Here is a 15,844-nt window from a genome sequence, read left to right as displayed (position 1 = left end):
TAAATCACTGTAGAGGAGCACAATTATGTCTCCGAAATTAAGCGTGAGGTAGCTAAAGCCATAGTAATTGTAACAACAGTTCTCGCCGGTCATATTAAAAAAACGAAAATCACAAAGAAGTATGTGGACAAAGAGCATCCCTACTCCAACTCATTTTTCTTTAATACAATTCAATTTCCCACACAAAACAAAGAGCATGGGTATTTGGCACAAAATCTTTCGCTTCTTTTTAACACACCACGGCGCTGCAATCGGACCAGAAATGCTGGGGAAAATCCTACGAAATAGAGCAGGTTCTATCGACAAGAAATGCCATAGAATATGCCATGGCATGGGAAGTGCTATAGCATTTGCTACTTTACACGGTAGGATATCGATTATACGATTTTTGCTACGAGAATTGCTACGATAAATGCTTCCGTCTAAAACTAGCCTAACGCATTGCTTATTCGTTACCACCACGAACGTCAACACAAGAGGTCTACCATCGCACATCTATACCAATACTCTTACCACATCTGTACAGTCTTCGCTCTCGTTACATTCAATGCCGTGTAGCAGACGTTCATCCGATTCTCCATGATTTCTTAGACGGGGATGCGGCACAGGATCGACACGGCATACGACTGACAATTCAGCTCAGAAACCTGTTTCGGTCCTGTGCCGTGTCGATCCTGTGCCGTTTCGGTCCTATGCCGTGTCGATCCTACGCCGTTTCTGTCCTGTGCCGTTTCGGTCCTATGCCGTGTCGGCCCTGTGCCGTTTCGGTCCTATGCCGTTTCGATCGTATGACGGTTCTCTCCTATATATCCTTAAGAAAATAATTGTTACTTAATATTTCGTAATTATAAAATAATGTATTTTTTATTAACATTATTTCGATCGTATGAAAGTTCTGCTGTCGATCCTATGCCGTTTCGGTTCTGCGTCGTGTCGATCCTATGCCGTTTCGGTCGTATGCCGTGTCGATCGTACGCCGTGTCGATCCTACGCCGTGTCGGCCCTACGCAGTGTCGGTCCTGTGCATGTAACCCCTCTTAGACAAGACTCCAGCTCTACCACGTTACGCATATTCAGCGTTAAATCATTTTCTTGCTATCCACGAACATGATCAGGCCACCCCTCACTATAACCTCTGTCGTCGTATATATTATCACCATCCATTCATCCATTGTATATAATATTATTAATGAACTTCTTTGTTTTCTAACTAACGGGGCTCCAAAGCGCTTGAACCCGTTCTGGAGTAGTCCCAGAGCAGAAGATTAACACCTTCGTCGCAACTATCATAAATCCTTGCGTTCTGTTACTGCACTTCATATCATCATATAAATTATATACCATGCTCAAATCACCTTCTGTATGTCTAACCAGATAAATAAATCAATAAACAAATAAATCCTCATACCCATCTTCTAATGATACTACCAATGAATGGATGTTCATGGCCCCAGAGAAGGCGTTACTTTCTACGGTCGCTTATCTTCCGATGAGAATGAAATTGCACATTAAAAAATGTTTCTATGTTGCACAAAGCAGTGTTCTTTGCTCGTACTTACATTCTCAGTTTTTACAAACTCTTTACACACAAGGGCGCCGAATTCTCTGTAACTTGGGGGGGGGGGGATTCAGATATGTGGTTGCAAACAGGGGTCTAAGAAGACATATGTCAGGATTTTAAGGCAAATTCAATTCAAATTTTGCCAAATATGGGATATTCATAAAAAAATACATATAACAATAAAAATACATATAAAAATACACATAACGATACATAGAGGAAGGTTATCAAAGAGCACGCACTTAATATTCATCTTCGAAAAGCTCCGAAAGTAATGAAGCAAAAATTATATAAATTGTACAAAATTTTCATTGAAGTTTAGACGACATTGTAAGAAATAGAAAACTTTACTACTAGATGTAGAAATGGGGATATACGTTAAAAAGTTAAAAAGCCCAAATGTGTACTCTTAAGGACCAGTGTCCCAAAGAGTGCGTTTTGCGGTCCCTAAGAGTGCGCACTCAAAACCTATCATACTTGAAACCCAAACCCCTTCGTAAGACGAACACTGCTCATGTCACCATCGTTTACAATTAATGCACTGGCAATTAATGCAATTACAATTAATTAATCCAGTTTTCGTCAATTGGTTCTTCATACAATTCGTGACACACTGCGCATGAAGTTTTGGTTGATCTCAGCTGCAGTATTCTCTGTTGAAGTGGATGATTCATCGGGCTGATCAAAGAGTTTTCTCTTGACTCCCTTAACATTTCCTTTGACTCGTTTGCTCTGAAGAAACTTGTGAAATGGAGAAATAGTAAGAATTTCAGATCGACGTTTGGTACGTGCAATTTGTCGCAATTTCTTTTTTATTTCGGAAGAGGAATTATGTATTTCGGATGAACAGACGTGCTTGAAGGTGCGGCTTCTGTAGGTCTAAGACGTTCCCTTTCTCCATGGTGTAATGAAATTACAAGACTTGAGTTTGGAAAAATATAAGATTTTCCGAAAAATATTGTTGTTATCTAACGATGTTAAAATAAAAAGTATTTTAAACTTTAATTTACCCTAAGGTTTGCTTTCAATTGTTCGTAATTTTATCCAAAATGTTACTACTAAAATACCATGTTATTTAACTACAGGTTATTCTAAACTATTTTGCTTTTGCTTCCAACAATTTCTTGATTACACGTCCATGTGGTTTTAAAAATTATATTATGAACATACACGAAATTTAAAATATTACAGAAAATCTTCGTTCAGTTTCACTCACAAATTATGATTTTATTAGTAAAATTAATGTTTTTTGCTTTTTTAAATTCATACTTCGTGGTTTCGTCACATTATCCCACCAACTGGAAAAAGTTCCTGAACCACATCTTTAGTGTATGTCTTTTTTTAATTTTTAGTTCGTGGTTTCATTACAATCGTAATCGAAGCCATGTTTTGCTCAGCATCTTCTTCCAGAACACTTCCAGAAGCTTCATTTTGATCATTTCCTTACTTCTTAGGACGATATAATCATACCATGAAAGGCAATGGCAAACTACCATGAACCAAAGGCCTGCCTTCGGGCTGAACACCACATCATCATCATCATCATGACTGTAATTTAAGAAATTCTGTAAATTTAAAATACTTCTTATAGATGATTGTACTTTTCTGTTGGTGCTTGTATCAAAGACAAACAATTGCAAATAATTCTACAATCCATTCAAACATCCCATTACACTCCGAGAGTAACTAATAAGAATAACCACATTGTTTGTAATATGAATGCCGTTACCCACACACTCTCAAAGAAATTGTCCCAAAGAGTACGCGCGCATTCTTTGGTAACTCACTAACGCGCACTCTTTGGGAAACAGCAGTCAACTCGAGTAAAATTCATCCAAGTGGCTGCACATGCAAGACCCTCGAAACAAAGCCATGGTAAATAATTCTATCTGCATTCATGTTTTCTACCATGCAACAAGGGTACTGTAGTTAGCTATTATATAACAAAAAAATCTTAACTAAGAGTACTAAAATATTACATCAAGAATTCAAAAAAGTTATTTTTATTTGTATTTTCTGTTTGCAGCGATAAGTTAACTTCCCGTTTCTTCGTATCAACTCTCACACAAAGACGCATCAAACAGCGTAGCAATAATAATTCTGTGTGTTACCACTTCAGTGTAATTGGCACTGCGCGCTCTTAGGGCGTGCGTACTCTTTGGTAACCCTCCTCTATAACTTAAAATACATATTCATAAAAATATATGGGGTGGCCTCCCAGGATCGGCGTCCTTGTTTACACATCATTATTTTATTTATTCTTCTCTATTTTCTACGATGTACTTAAATTATCTGTAGTTTTCTTTATACACTATTTCTACTTATATTGAATTTATATATATATATATATATATATATATATATATATATATATATATATCATACAAGCAAAGTAAATGTGTCCGCCAAAAAATGTATAGGCTAAAACTGTTAATGGTGTTGAATACCTGTTCTGCATAGGGTTTCTAACTTCCGGTTTAGGAGGGATTGACCAGGAAATATATGCCTTGTCCGGGACGATTTGTTTTTTATTGTTCACCGATACGGTTAAGATCCCGAAATTCAATGTCCCGTCTGTTGAGTTCATCTATATAAATAAAAATTAAATTGACTATGTTTGTGACTTTATAACTCTTGAATCACTCAACCGATCTGGATCAAATGTTCAACACAGATAAGGTTTGGACCTGGGATGATGGTTTTTATCATTTCACTTTGACGGTGCAACTTAGGGAAGGGGAGGGGGAGATATATAAAAATGATCGAAAATAAGCGATATTAGTGTCGAATCCATAGTTCTCGGGGTCGCTGAGACGAACAGACACACTCCAGATGGCATTGAAATCCAAATTCAGCCCCGCAACTTGGAAGAGGAGAAGGGGGTGATATATAAAAATGATCGAAATATGACCGATATCATAGAGCGCTTCAGAAAACAATAAAAAGTGATTGAGTAACGGAACATATTACTAATTTTTCTCATTATAACCCAGAGAAGCGGGTAATTGACGCTAGTTATTGTATCAGACAGCGCTTTAGTAATAGTAAAAAGTGACTGACTAACGGAACATATTACTAATTTTTATTATTATAACCCAGAGAAGCGGGTAATTGACGCTAGTTATTGTACCAGACAGCGCTTTAGTAATAGTAAAAAGTGACTGACTAACGGAACATATTACTAATTTTTCTTATTATAATCCAAAGAAGCGGGTAATTGACACTAGTTATTGTATCAGACAGCGCTTTAGTAATAGTAAAAAGTGACTGACTAACGGAACATATTACTAATTTTTCTTATTATAACCCAGAGAAGCGGGTAATTGACGCTAGTTATTGTATCAGACAGCGCTTTAGTAATAGTAAAAAGTGACTGACTAACGGAACATATTACTAATTTTTCTTATTATAACCCAGAGAAGCGGGTAATTGACGCTAGTTATTGTATCAGACAGCGCTTCAGTAATAGTAAAAAGTGACTGACTAACGGAACATATTACTAATTTTTCTTATTATAACCCAGAGAAGCGGGTAATTGACGCTAGTTATTGTATTAGACAGCGCTTCAGTAATAATAAAAACTGACTGACTAACGGAACATATTACTAATTTTTCTTATTATAACCCAGAGAAGCGGGTAATTGACGCTAGTTATTGTATCAGACAGCGCTTTAGTAATAGTAAAAAGTGACTGACTAACGGAACATATTACTAATTTTTATTATTATAACCCAGAGAAGCGGGTAATTGACGCTAGTTATTGTATCAGACAGCGCTTCAGTAATAGTAAAAAGTGACTGACTAACGGAACATATTACTAATTTTTCTTATTATAACCCAGAGAAGCGGGTAATTGACGCTAGTTATTGTATCAGACAGCGCTTTAGTAATAGTAAAAAGTGACTGACTAACGGAACATATTACTAATTTTTATTATTATAACCCAGAGAAGCGGGTAATTGACGCTAGTTATTGTATCAGACAGCGCTTCAGTAATAGTAAAAAGTGACTGACTAACGGAACATATTACTAATTTTTCTTATTATAACCCAGAGAAGCGGGTAATTAACGTTAGTTATTGTATCAGACAGCGCTTTAGTAATAGTGAAAAGTGACTGACTAACGGAACATATTACTAATTTTTCTTATTATAACCCAGAGAAGCGGGTAATTGACGCTAGTTATTGTATCAGACAGCGCTTTAGTAATAGTAAAAAGTGACTGACTAACGGAACATATTACTAATTTTTCTTATTATAACCCAGAGAAGCGGGTAATTGACGCTAGTTATTGTATCAGACAGCGCTTTAGTAATAGTAAAAAGTGACTGACTAACGGAACATATTACTAATTTTTCTTATTAGAACCCAGAGAAGCGGGTAATTGACGCTAGTAGTCAATATACTTAGTTGGTTCAAAATGCAAGTTTACAATTATCGCAAGTAGGGTACATATGTATGTTTTGCCCCACTTTCCCCCTCCACCCCCTAACTACCCCAAAAAAAATTATGAAGCCACCCCTGACTATTGTACTTTAACACAGAAGGATACCCCAAAGTGAGATTGAATATGCTTTTATGACACTTAAAACCAAACAAAAATGATCTAACTATTTTGGATATTTTATATTTAATAAATCATGAAAAAGTGTGTAATTTGTGGAGAATTAAAACAATTCCAAGAGTTCGCTAGAAATGGAAACAAGAGGTCTGATAATTGTAAAAGGTGTTATAGAGCAGAGAATCTCAATAAAGAAGCTGAACAGGGTTTAAAATATTCTGGACCGCTGCTAGATTATTCACTCTCATCAAAAGAACGAGTGGTTGAAATACATAATAAAATGTTAGAGCATGACTTTATAAAAATAATGTATCAATTCTTTAAGGATGCAGATACACCATTTATGATTCTAAGACCTGCTACATTATCAGAATGTAAGTTTGTAGATCCAACATATAACCCCGTAGGTATTACATTATTTATTTATTTATTTAGTCTTATTTTACATGGCGAAGTTAAGGCTAATCATGCCTTGTCTCTCACTTGACCATGCAATAATCATAATTAGTTATACAATAATAATAATAAAATATGTATAAAATATATAAAACACTCCCAATCACACACACACACACACACACATACACACATGCATCACATCACCTGCACACATAGATTATAACAAATAACTACATAATATAGTCACATTTATTTAGTGAACAAAAAAGAACAAATAAAAATCAGCATTTATTCAGATATTAGTAAGCCTTGATAGGAGGATCTGCTCAACCGACTTCTTAAATAGATTGATTGTCCGAGATTGCCTTGTGTTGGATGGGAGGTCATTCCACGCACGGATAGTAGATGCAAAGAACGCATTTGAGTAGAATTTTGATGAATGTAGTGGAAGGGAAAGGAGTTTATTTACACCTGATCTTGTATTGTGATCGTGGTGAGCATTTAGTGGTTGCAAGCGTTGAAATAAGTAGGAAGGTTGTTCAAACCGCAAAACCTTAAAGAGAAGTGTGAGTCGATGCAAATAACGCCTATCAGCAAGTTTCAAAAGGCCCAGCTTTCTGTAATATGGAGTTAAATGAGTTGATCATTTGAGATTATAAGCAAACCGTATACAGGCATTTTGGATACGTTGCAAACGATACGCTAATTCTTCATTTAAGTCTGATAGAGCTACATCACAATATTCAAGGTGAGGAAATATTAGAGATTTTACAAGTAGTAGCTTTGTTTCAGTGGGTAGAATTTTCTTTAATCTAGTAAGTGAATGCAAAGACCAGAACGCTTTCTTACATACAGCGTTAATGTGAGGTTTCCAGTCAAGAAATTGATCTATTATTACTCCGAGATTTGTAACAGTTTCAGAAAATGGAATAATAGTTCCATTTATCTGTACTGTTGGTATATTCGAACGGTGCATTTGTATGAGTCGTTTAGAGGAGACGCAAATGCACTTCGATTTAAGTGGATTTATGGTTAACCCATTTTCTTTTGACCACAAGTAAATGCGATGCAAGTCGTCATTCATTTGTTGAATTGGAGTTTTCAAGTTTTCGGGTAAACCTGAGATATAGATTTGAAAATCATCTGCGTATAAGTGATACTTGCAGTATTGTAAGACAGAAGGAAGGTCGTTAATGTACAGACAGAATAGGAGAGGGCCAAGGACGCTTCCTTGAGGGACGCCGTGAGTGAGATTCCGTAGTGCAGAAGAAGTATCGGCTACGGTTACAAATTGCTTCCGTCGCTGTAAATAATTTTTAACCCATTTTATAGCACCATTGGAGAAGTTAAATTTCGTCGCCAATTTATGGAAGAGAATCTTATGTATAATTGATTGAAAAGCTTTAGAGAAATCTAGTAGAGTAAGAACAGTTACTTGCTTTCTATCCATTGCTAGTCTAATGTCGTCAGTGACATAAGTAACAGCTGTAGCAGTACTGTGGTACTTCCTGAAGCCTGATTGAAACGGATCAAAAAAATTGTATTTCAATAGATGGGTTCGAATTTGATCACTAACAATGTATTCTAATGCCTTTGAAAGAGCAGGTAAAATACTAATTGGCCGAAAATCATTAATACTTGTGATATTACTTGTTTTGGGGAACGCTAGGACTTCAGCTGTTTTCCAAGCAGATGGAAAAGTGCCGCTCATAAGAGAACGGTTGAAAATATTAGTGATGGGATTTAGTATAAAAGGCAAAATTTTTTTAATAAATTCAATACTAATTTGGTCAGCTCCAGTAGCATTTGATTTTATTCTATTGATGGCCTTCATGACTGTTAGAGGACTAACACATTAAAAAGAAAAAACGTTTTCTGTACATTCTGGACTCTCATCATATGTAATTTTAGAATTTGCATTACTTAAAAACTTAATGTCACAAAAATTGTTATTAAGATCATCTGCAGTAAATTTATTGTTAGCCATATTTTGTTTCCTACTGCTCTTGATCCCTAATATATTTAACTTTTTCCACAAAATTTTCGAGTTACCAGTGCTGTTCGCTAGGTTCGAGGCAAATTCCATTTTGGCTTTCCTAATTAAGTGTGTACATCTATTTCGTAAGATTTTGTATTTTTTAAAACAGACGTCAGCTTGTACTGGATTATCTTTACGAGATTTCGTGTATTGTCTGTAAGAGGAATCGCGTTTAGCCATTAAATTTAGAATTTCTTTAGTTATCCACGGGGAAGAGGGTCGCGATACTTTGCGTTTAATGAGTGGAGCATGCTTATCAAGTAGTGTTAACATCGTGGTATTAAAGAAATTAAGTTGTTCGTCTATAGACGGAGAATTGTAGATTACCTGCCAAGGAATATTTGCTGCATCAAAGGAAAGGGCAACCTCATTTATTTTATTTAAGTTCCTGTACGAAATAAATTTTGACTGTCTCTTCGGAGTGTGTATAGAGTAACAGGCGAACACTAGATCGTGGTAAGATATTCCCGGAATTGGTAATTGTCCATAGTGAACAATTTTTTCCATTACATTACCAGCACCACAAGTTATTTTATTTAAAGATATAATACGTATTGGTTTCCCACCACATTTTTCTAGAAGGAGCGAAACTACATCTTGTTATGACTTAACTAATGAAGGAAATATTAATAATAAGTGTGTTGTATGTGGAATTCCTGCATATTATAATGAGAACTTTTGTTCCATATCCCATATAAAACTTCATGATTGGATACAAAAAAGATTGTCAGAATTTAAAGAAAAAGGCTATAATATCACTAACTATAAATCGCCACTAGATGACTAACGTAATTACTAAGCAATTTCTTTGATTTTTTTGTTCTAACATTAGTTGAATAGCACATAAGAGCCCATAACTACAATGTTAAAGTGAGATTGAATATGTTTTTATGACACTTAAAATCATAAAAACTTACATCTAAAACTTATAACTTATAGTGCTGTCTTTAATTTAACAGACACTTTTTGTTTGATTAAAATCGATTCACAAATGCCCGAGTAATAAGAAGATGAACTTAAACTGTATATGAGTATTGAATAAACGCACAGCCAAACAGTATATATATATTTTCATTCATCTAACTCACTGATACATGCACACACAATTCAGTTTGCTTGGTGAGAATAAAAAAAAATAAGTTGAAGTAAAGCCAAGGCTATCTACTTCCATTGTATATGAGGATGATTTTGCATGCAAATTGTGTACGTGACTTACATATGAACATAGCTGTAGTAACAATGTAAAGGAGAACTTGTTTCTTTTTAAGTCACAAGTTGCATTCCTTCAGGCAGTCATACATGTTTTTTTCTTTCTTTTTAGTAGTCAAGCAGTATATGGAAGTGTAGTAATAACAACACCAAAACTGTCACGTTATAACTAAAACTAAGAAGTTTAAAACTTTTTCGATTGTGAAGAGAGAAAATTGTAGCTAGATAACGTGACAATGTAACGTGATGATTTTTACCTTCACGTGACAAACAGGGTTGGAAACTAATTCTTTTTATCATGTTTTTCCAGAATTGTTAAAATTATGAATTAAGCTCTGAAACTTACAAATGAACTGTACTAAATAAGGTAAATATGATATTTTTTGAAGCGATAATCAACACGTTTTAATGGCGGCTCATGAGGGAAAATATCTCCAGATCTTTATAACTTTGTTGTTTATTAACCGATTTTCAAAATTCAAACGACAATCGATAAAGAAAAAAAATGCTATTTTTTGATTGTATTGCAGGTTGCATAACTCTAAAGATACTATTTCGAATTTGCTATAAAATCGTCAAATATTAACCGATTTTCAAAATTCAAACGACAATCAATAGACAAATAAATTTCCTATCTATTGAATGTCTTATAAATTGCATAACTCTAAGGATATAATTGCAAAAAAACATAAATAAATCCCTTATTTATATATGTATCTTTAAAATTCAAATGACATTGTGTTCTATATATCCAAAGGTCTTAGTTTTTTATAGTGTGATACTATAAAAACACTTATACACTTAAAATTACAAGTTCGGATATTGATAATGAAATCATAAAAACACTTATACACTTAAAATTACAAGTTTTATTTTTTGGATTCATTTCTAAAGTAAAACTGATGTATTTTATAACCATTATCTAAATCTTTCAAACCCTCATACTTAACAAACAGCTTATACTTTTTCAAATCTTTCAATACTTGCTCAGTTTCATCATTATATCTTTGTGGTAATAACGTCTTATATTTCTCATCTAAATGTACTAAAACTCTTTGACCATAACGCTGTGTTTGAATCAATTTCCATAATGTTATCTCGTACGCTTTACCTTTTTCTAACTCATCTATGCGAAGGAATCTCAATGCTTTAACATCATTTTTTTATTCAAATAATTAGCCATAGTTTATTTATTATAAGGAAAATGCTCGTTTTATGAGAAATTCATAAAACCAATCCTAATTTACATACAGAAAAAATTTACATAAAAATTTTACATACAGAACTCAACAGCTGGATAATTATCTTTTAAACCAGTGTATTTGATTTTTATTCCATCTTTAACGATCTCATCAATCATTTTATCTGTTAAGTGTTTTGTAAATCTAGGTGGAAGAAATACCTTAAACTCCTCACACTCAACTAAAATACTCTTTCCAAACTTAGTTTTAATCTTTTCCATTTTCACAATCTTATATTCTGTATTTAATTCTAATTCTCTTAATCCAATAACTTGTTTTTGTTCAAGACTTCCAAGTTTATTTAAAAGCTCAATATGACTTGACATCGTATTTATTATATAGAAAATCAATGAACACTCTTCAATTTTTATCTTCACCAAAAATATTTAATCATTTTTTATCAATTTTGTTTATGGAAAAACTTTAATACAAACATACATTTAACTATCTAAAACTCTTCTACTACTTTCTCATTCTTGGGATCATATGTAAAGTTCTTTTGTCCAATTAAAATCGCATAACATATAGTATTAGCAGCCACAGCTTCTGCAAAGTCTACAACAATCTTTATGTTTGTTCTCTCAATTACCGATACATTCTTCCTTTTACTACAATTAATCACATACATTGGTCTGTTATCTATAAACTCTTTAGGATCATAGTACATTTCGGTATTGCCACATGTTATTCTCTTAAATGCAGTATAATCTTCATACATCTTAAAATAATCCCTGTTAGCAATATCTAAGTTTCTTGATTCTTTTGGAAATACCTCATTCCTTCCATTCTTAAGATAGATATTCTTTACCTTACAATGATCAAACTTACTTGCATCTGCTGTTTGTTTGCCACTTCTATCAGTTTGGAACATTACAACTACGAAATCAGGCATATCAAATTGTCTAGAATTAAATTGAGTAGTAACATCAAACTCCAAGAAAGAACCTACAACAGTCTTCTGAACACATTGATAAGTATGGAATGAAAACATGATTTTAGGTTCTTTAAGAATATTCAACTTTAACTTGTTTTTATAATTAGATTCGTATTCAACAATAGGCATTCTTATCTCCATACTTTTTATTGTTATTTTTCCATCATGAGGAGCTGCTGCACCTGCTCCTGTTCCAACCCTTTTGTAAATGTTATTCTCAATCCACCTTTCCACATAACCTCTTTATAATCACTTGAAAAGCCTGGAATTAATCTTAATGGGTACAAAACACTAAAGTCCTTTCTTAAACCAAGTTTATCATCCGTTTCAAATCCTGCTTGTTTTAGATATTCAACTTCTGGTTTGGAAATCTTTAATGTTCCGATAGCTGTTGATGTTATTCCTGGTAGCTCAATCTTATCTATAACAACACCATGCTTTCTAACCTCAATTTGAGAAAAGAAGAATGGTAAGAAGTTATCTACAAGTTTTATAGTATCATTTGCACCAAATGTTCCTCCGACTGATGCACCAACAACTTCAAAAGTCATATGACAATCTGCTTTGTGTGGATGTATAAAGCCATCCCCCACATCGAAATCAAACTCAATATCTTTGTTAGCTTCATTCAAATTATTAAATGTTCTTGTGTTAGCTTTAAAACTTTGTAACTCGTAACTCTCAACACTATCCATTTATTATAAAGAAAATCTTGAAACAACGCTTTTATGGGATATACCCATAAAAGAATCATACATAATAGCAATTAAAAACTTATAATCCCCATCCTAACTTAACCTTAGCATTCATAGCAGTACCAACCCCAAAAGCAGCTAATCGTTCACCAATTGAAGCATCACTACTAAATGCTCTTTTCCATGCTTTAGTTTCTAGTTCCTTATCTGCAATATGTCTTAACTCTGTATCTCTATTGTCTCTGTAGTATATATCGTGTTCTTTACAAGCCTCATCTAATGGGTTAATACCTCCATCTCCTCTTTCTAATCTTTCCTCTAGCTTCGTAAAAGGTCCGCAAAATTTGTAGCCTGGAATATGTAACTCTGGTATACCCTTCATGTTTAAAATCCTATTCATTAATCCTTTCCCAAGCTTCTCATCATTCCAGAATCGTGGTGGTAATGTATTTAAGATCTTAATCAAATAACCTATACCTTTTGGATCATTAGGAATAAATTGTGAAAGCTTATTATTAATCATACTCACTATACCTACTTTTTCATTATAAAAGTTATTATTACCAGCCTTTTGTTCTCCATCTATAACTATTAACCGATCAATTAACTTTCTCACATCATCCATCCATATATATTCTTTAGGTATCTCTGTATATTGTTTAATTCCTTCATCAGTCCTTTTAGGAGTTGGAGGTAAAGATGGTTTAATATAATTATCCCAAATAGGCTTGATAATATTAATGTACTTAGAACCTCTACTAGATGCTACCTTTTTATCTCGATTATATTTTTGGAAGGCAGCATCTGATTCTATTATTATTTCCTTGTACTGTTCAAAATCGTCATCATCATAATCTTCAATGGTTTTATTAGTATTCACCGTTAACAATTCCCATAAACCTTCTGTTCCTTTATAAGTTTTACCATTAATTATCAAATCATCACCATTCACTTTAACTTCAGAATTTCCTATCTTATTTATTATTTTTCCATCTTCTTCTACAGTTCTTATTCCAAACACACTATCATTTCTTTTACTATAATATTTCGTTGCAATCTTACCAAATGATTGTGCTGTTGTTAAAGGCTCTACTCCTTCAACTTTGTCTTTAATTTGTTTTCTCATCTGCTTTATTTCTCCGGTTATAGGCGTATCACTACTACTTGGAGAACTATAATAAGTTATCTTTTTAGGTGTTTCTAGTAGACTAGGATCTATTGAAGCTGTCTTATGTACAACTGGAACAAGCTCAGTTATTAGATTTTTATTTTGTTCTGCTACTTCTTTGATGTCACTTCCCAAGTTTTGAATAGCATCAATTACAGGTTGTTCTTGTGTTTTAAATTTATCATATATACCTGCTCTTTCTTTCTTCCAAGATTTGAAGCCCTTTATCAAGAACTCCTTTAACTTTATATTCTTATTAATATCTTTCTCATCCATTTATTATATAGCAAACGAACAAACGTCAATAAATGTCAATAAACGTCAAAGAACGTCAAACGTTATAACGTCAAACGTCAATAAACATCAAACGTTTAAGAAGTGTTTTATCTTGTTCCTATACTTACCATTGTTTACCTTCCTTGTCATATCAATTACTATAAAACCATAATCTTCTTGCTAACATTTTGAACATATCTCTTTAAATTTATCATAAGACATATCTCCTCCAACAAACTCATTATACACATGTTTAAGATTAGTATCATCTTGTCTGAATATGCATAGGAAGTTAACGTTATCTCTTATAAGCTGTTTAGGTACTTTTGAATATGTTTGTGCAAGATAGAAACAGTCTAAATGTCTATGCCTACCTCTTGTAAAGTAATTTCTAACAGTATCTTGATTTTCTAAAATGTAATCGTCAAACACTACTACAGAGTATTTTTCACATTCATCAATAGGTACAATAGAATCATTACCGCTTAAGAACGTTGCTATTTGCTTCTTAAACTTTAGTTCTGCCTTTTCAAATCGATCTTTTAACTGCTCATACTTTGGCTGATTCATGCTTTTAGAATATATGTAGAAGTAATTATTGTTTAACCAACCTGGCTGTAATAAAAAAATAAATAGCAAAAACGTCTTACCACACCCAGATGAACCCACGATAAGGCATCGAATATCATCAGGTATAAGCTCTCCATTTCTTTTCTTAGCTGTTGTCTCTTTTATCATCTCTTTTACATCCCAATTAATAGTTTTCTTACTCATTTATTATAGAGAAAATCGTCTCTTTTATGATCTTATATCTTTAAGTTGTTCTCTGATCTTAAGCAACGTATCTTTTATATATTCGCTATCCATTTCACCATTTAGTGTTATCATCTCTAACTGTTCTTTAAATGAGTTAATACAAGTGACAATGGTTTTATATTCGTCTTTTCTTTTGCTTATGATTAACTTAGAAGACAAACCTGTTATAATAGCACTTCCAGTTGCAAGAGACGTTGTTAATATTGAGTAAATTGTTACAGGTATAAAAATATTAATAAACCCAGTTGTTGTAGAAAGTATAACTGACAACGTGATCAAAGTGTAGTATGCATATCTAACAATTCGTAGTTTTCTCTTTTTCTTCTTTAAACTGTATTCTAACTTTTGAATGACATCTTCAATTAACTTGATTACTTTCTCTCTTGGAATATCTAGGTAAATCAAACTCATTCATTTATTATATAATAAATGGTTAAGGTATTTAAGCTAACGAGTGATACTTCTGTTTTAAAGAAGAAACTCCATTACGAATTAGACAACAGTAGCAACTATTTAAGTATAGGACTAGTTGGGTTTTACAGTACATATCTAACTCCAAACATAACAACAGAAAAAAACAGTTTCTCATATGGTGATAGACAAGTTTTTATACCAGAAGGGCAATACAGCTTAAACAGTCTTAATGAATATTTAAAATCTCAATCCATCAACATAACATTATCAGAAGATCATTTAAGAAATAGAGTTAAAATTGAAACTGATAGTAATGATGTTACAATTGGGAGTATAGGCACTGTCCTCGGGTTTAATGTTTTTGAAGTTTTAGAAAAGAACAAAACACATATTGGAAGTAAGTTGCCAAAGTTTCATCCGTTTGATACTATAAATGTTCACTGTAATATAGCAGATGGCATGTTTGTTAAAGATACAGAATACACACATAGAGAAACAGGGATCATAGCATCATTCAAAACAGATGCTGAGTT

The sequence above is a fragment of the Thermobia domestica genome, chromosome 4 (assembly GCF_964235325.1).
Source record: "Thermobia domestica chromosome 4, izTheDome1.hap1.1, whole genome shotgun sequence".
Taxonomy (NCBI): domain Eukaryota; kingdom Metazoa; phylum Arthropoda; class Insecta; order Zygentoma; family Lepismatidae; genus Thermobia; species Thermobia domestica.
Note: the sequence above shows the minus strand (reverse complement) of the source record.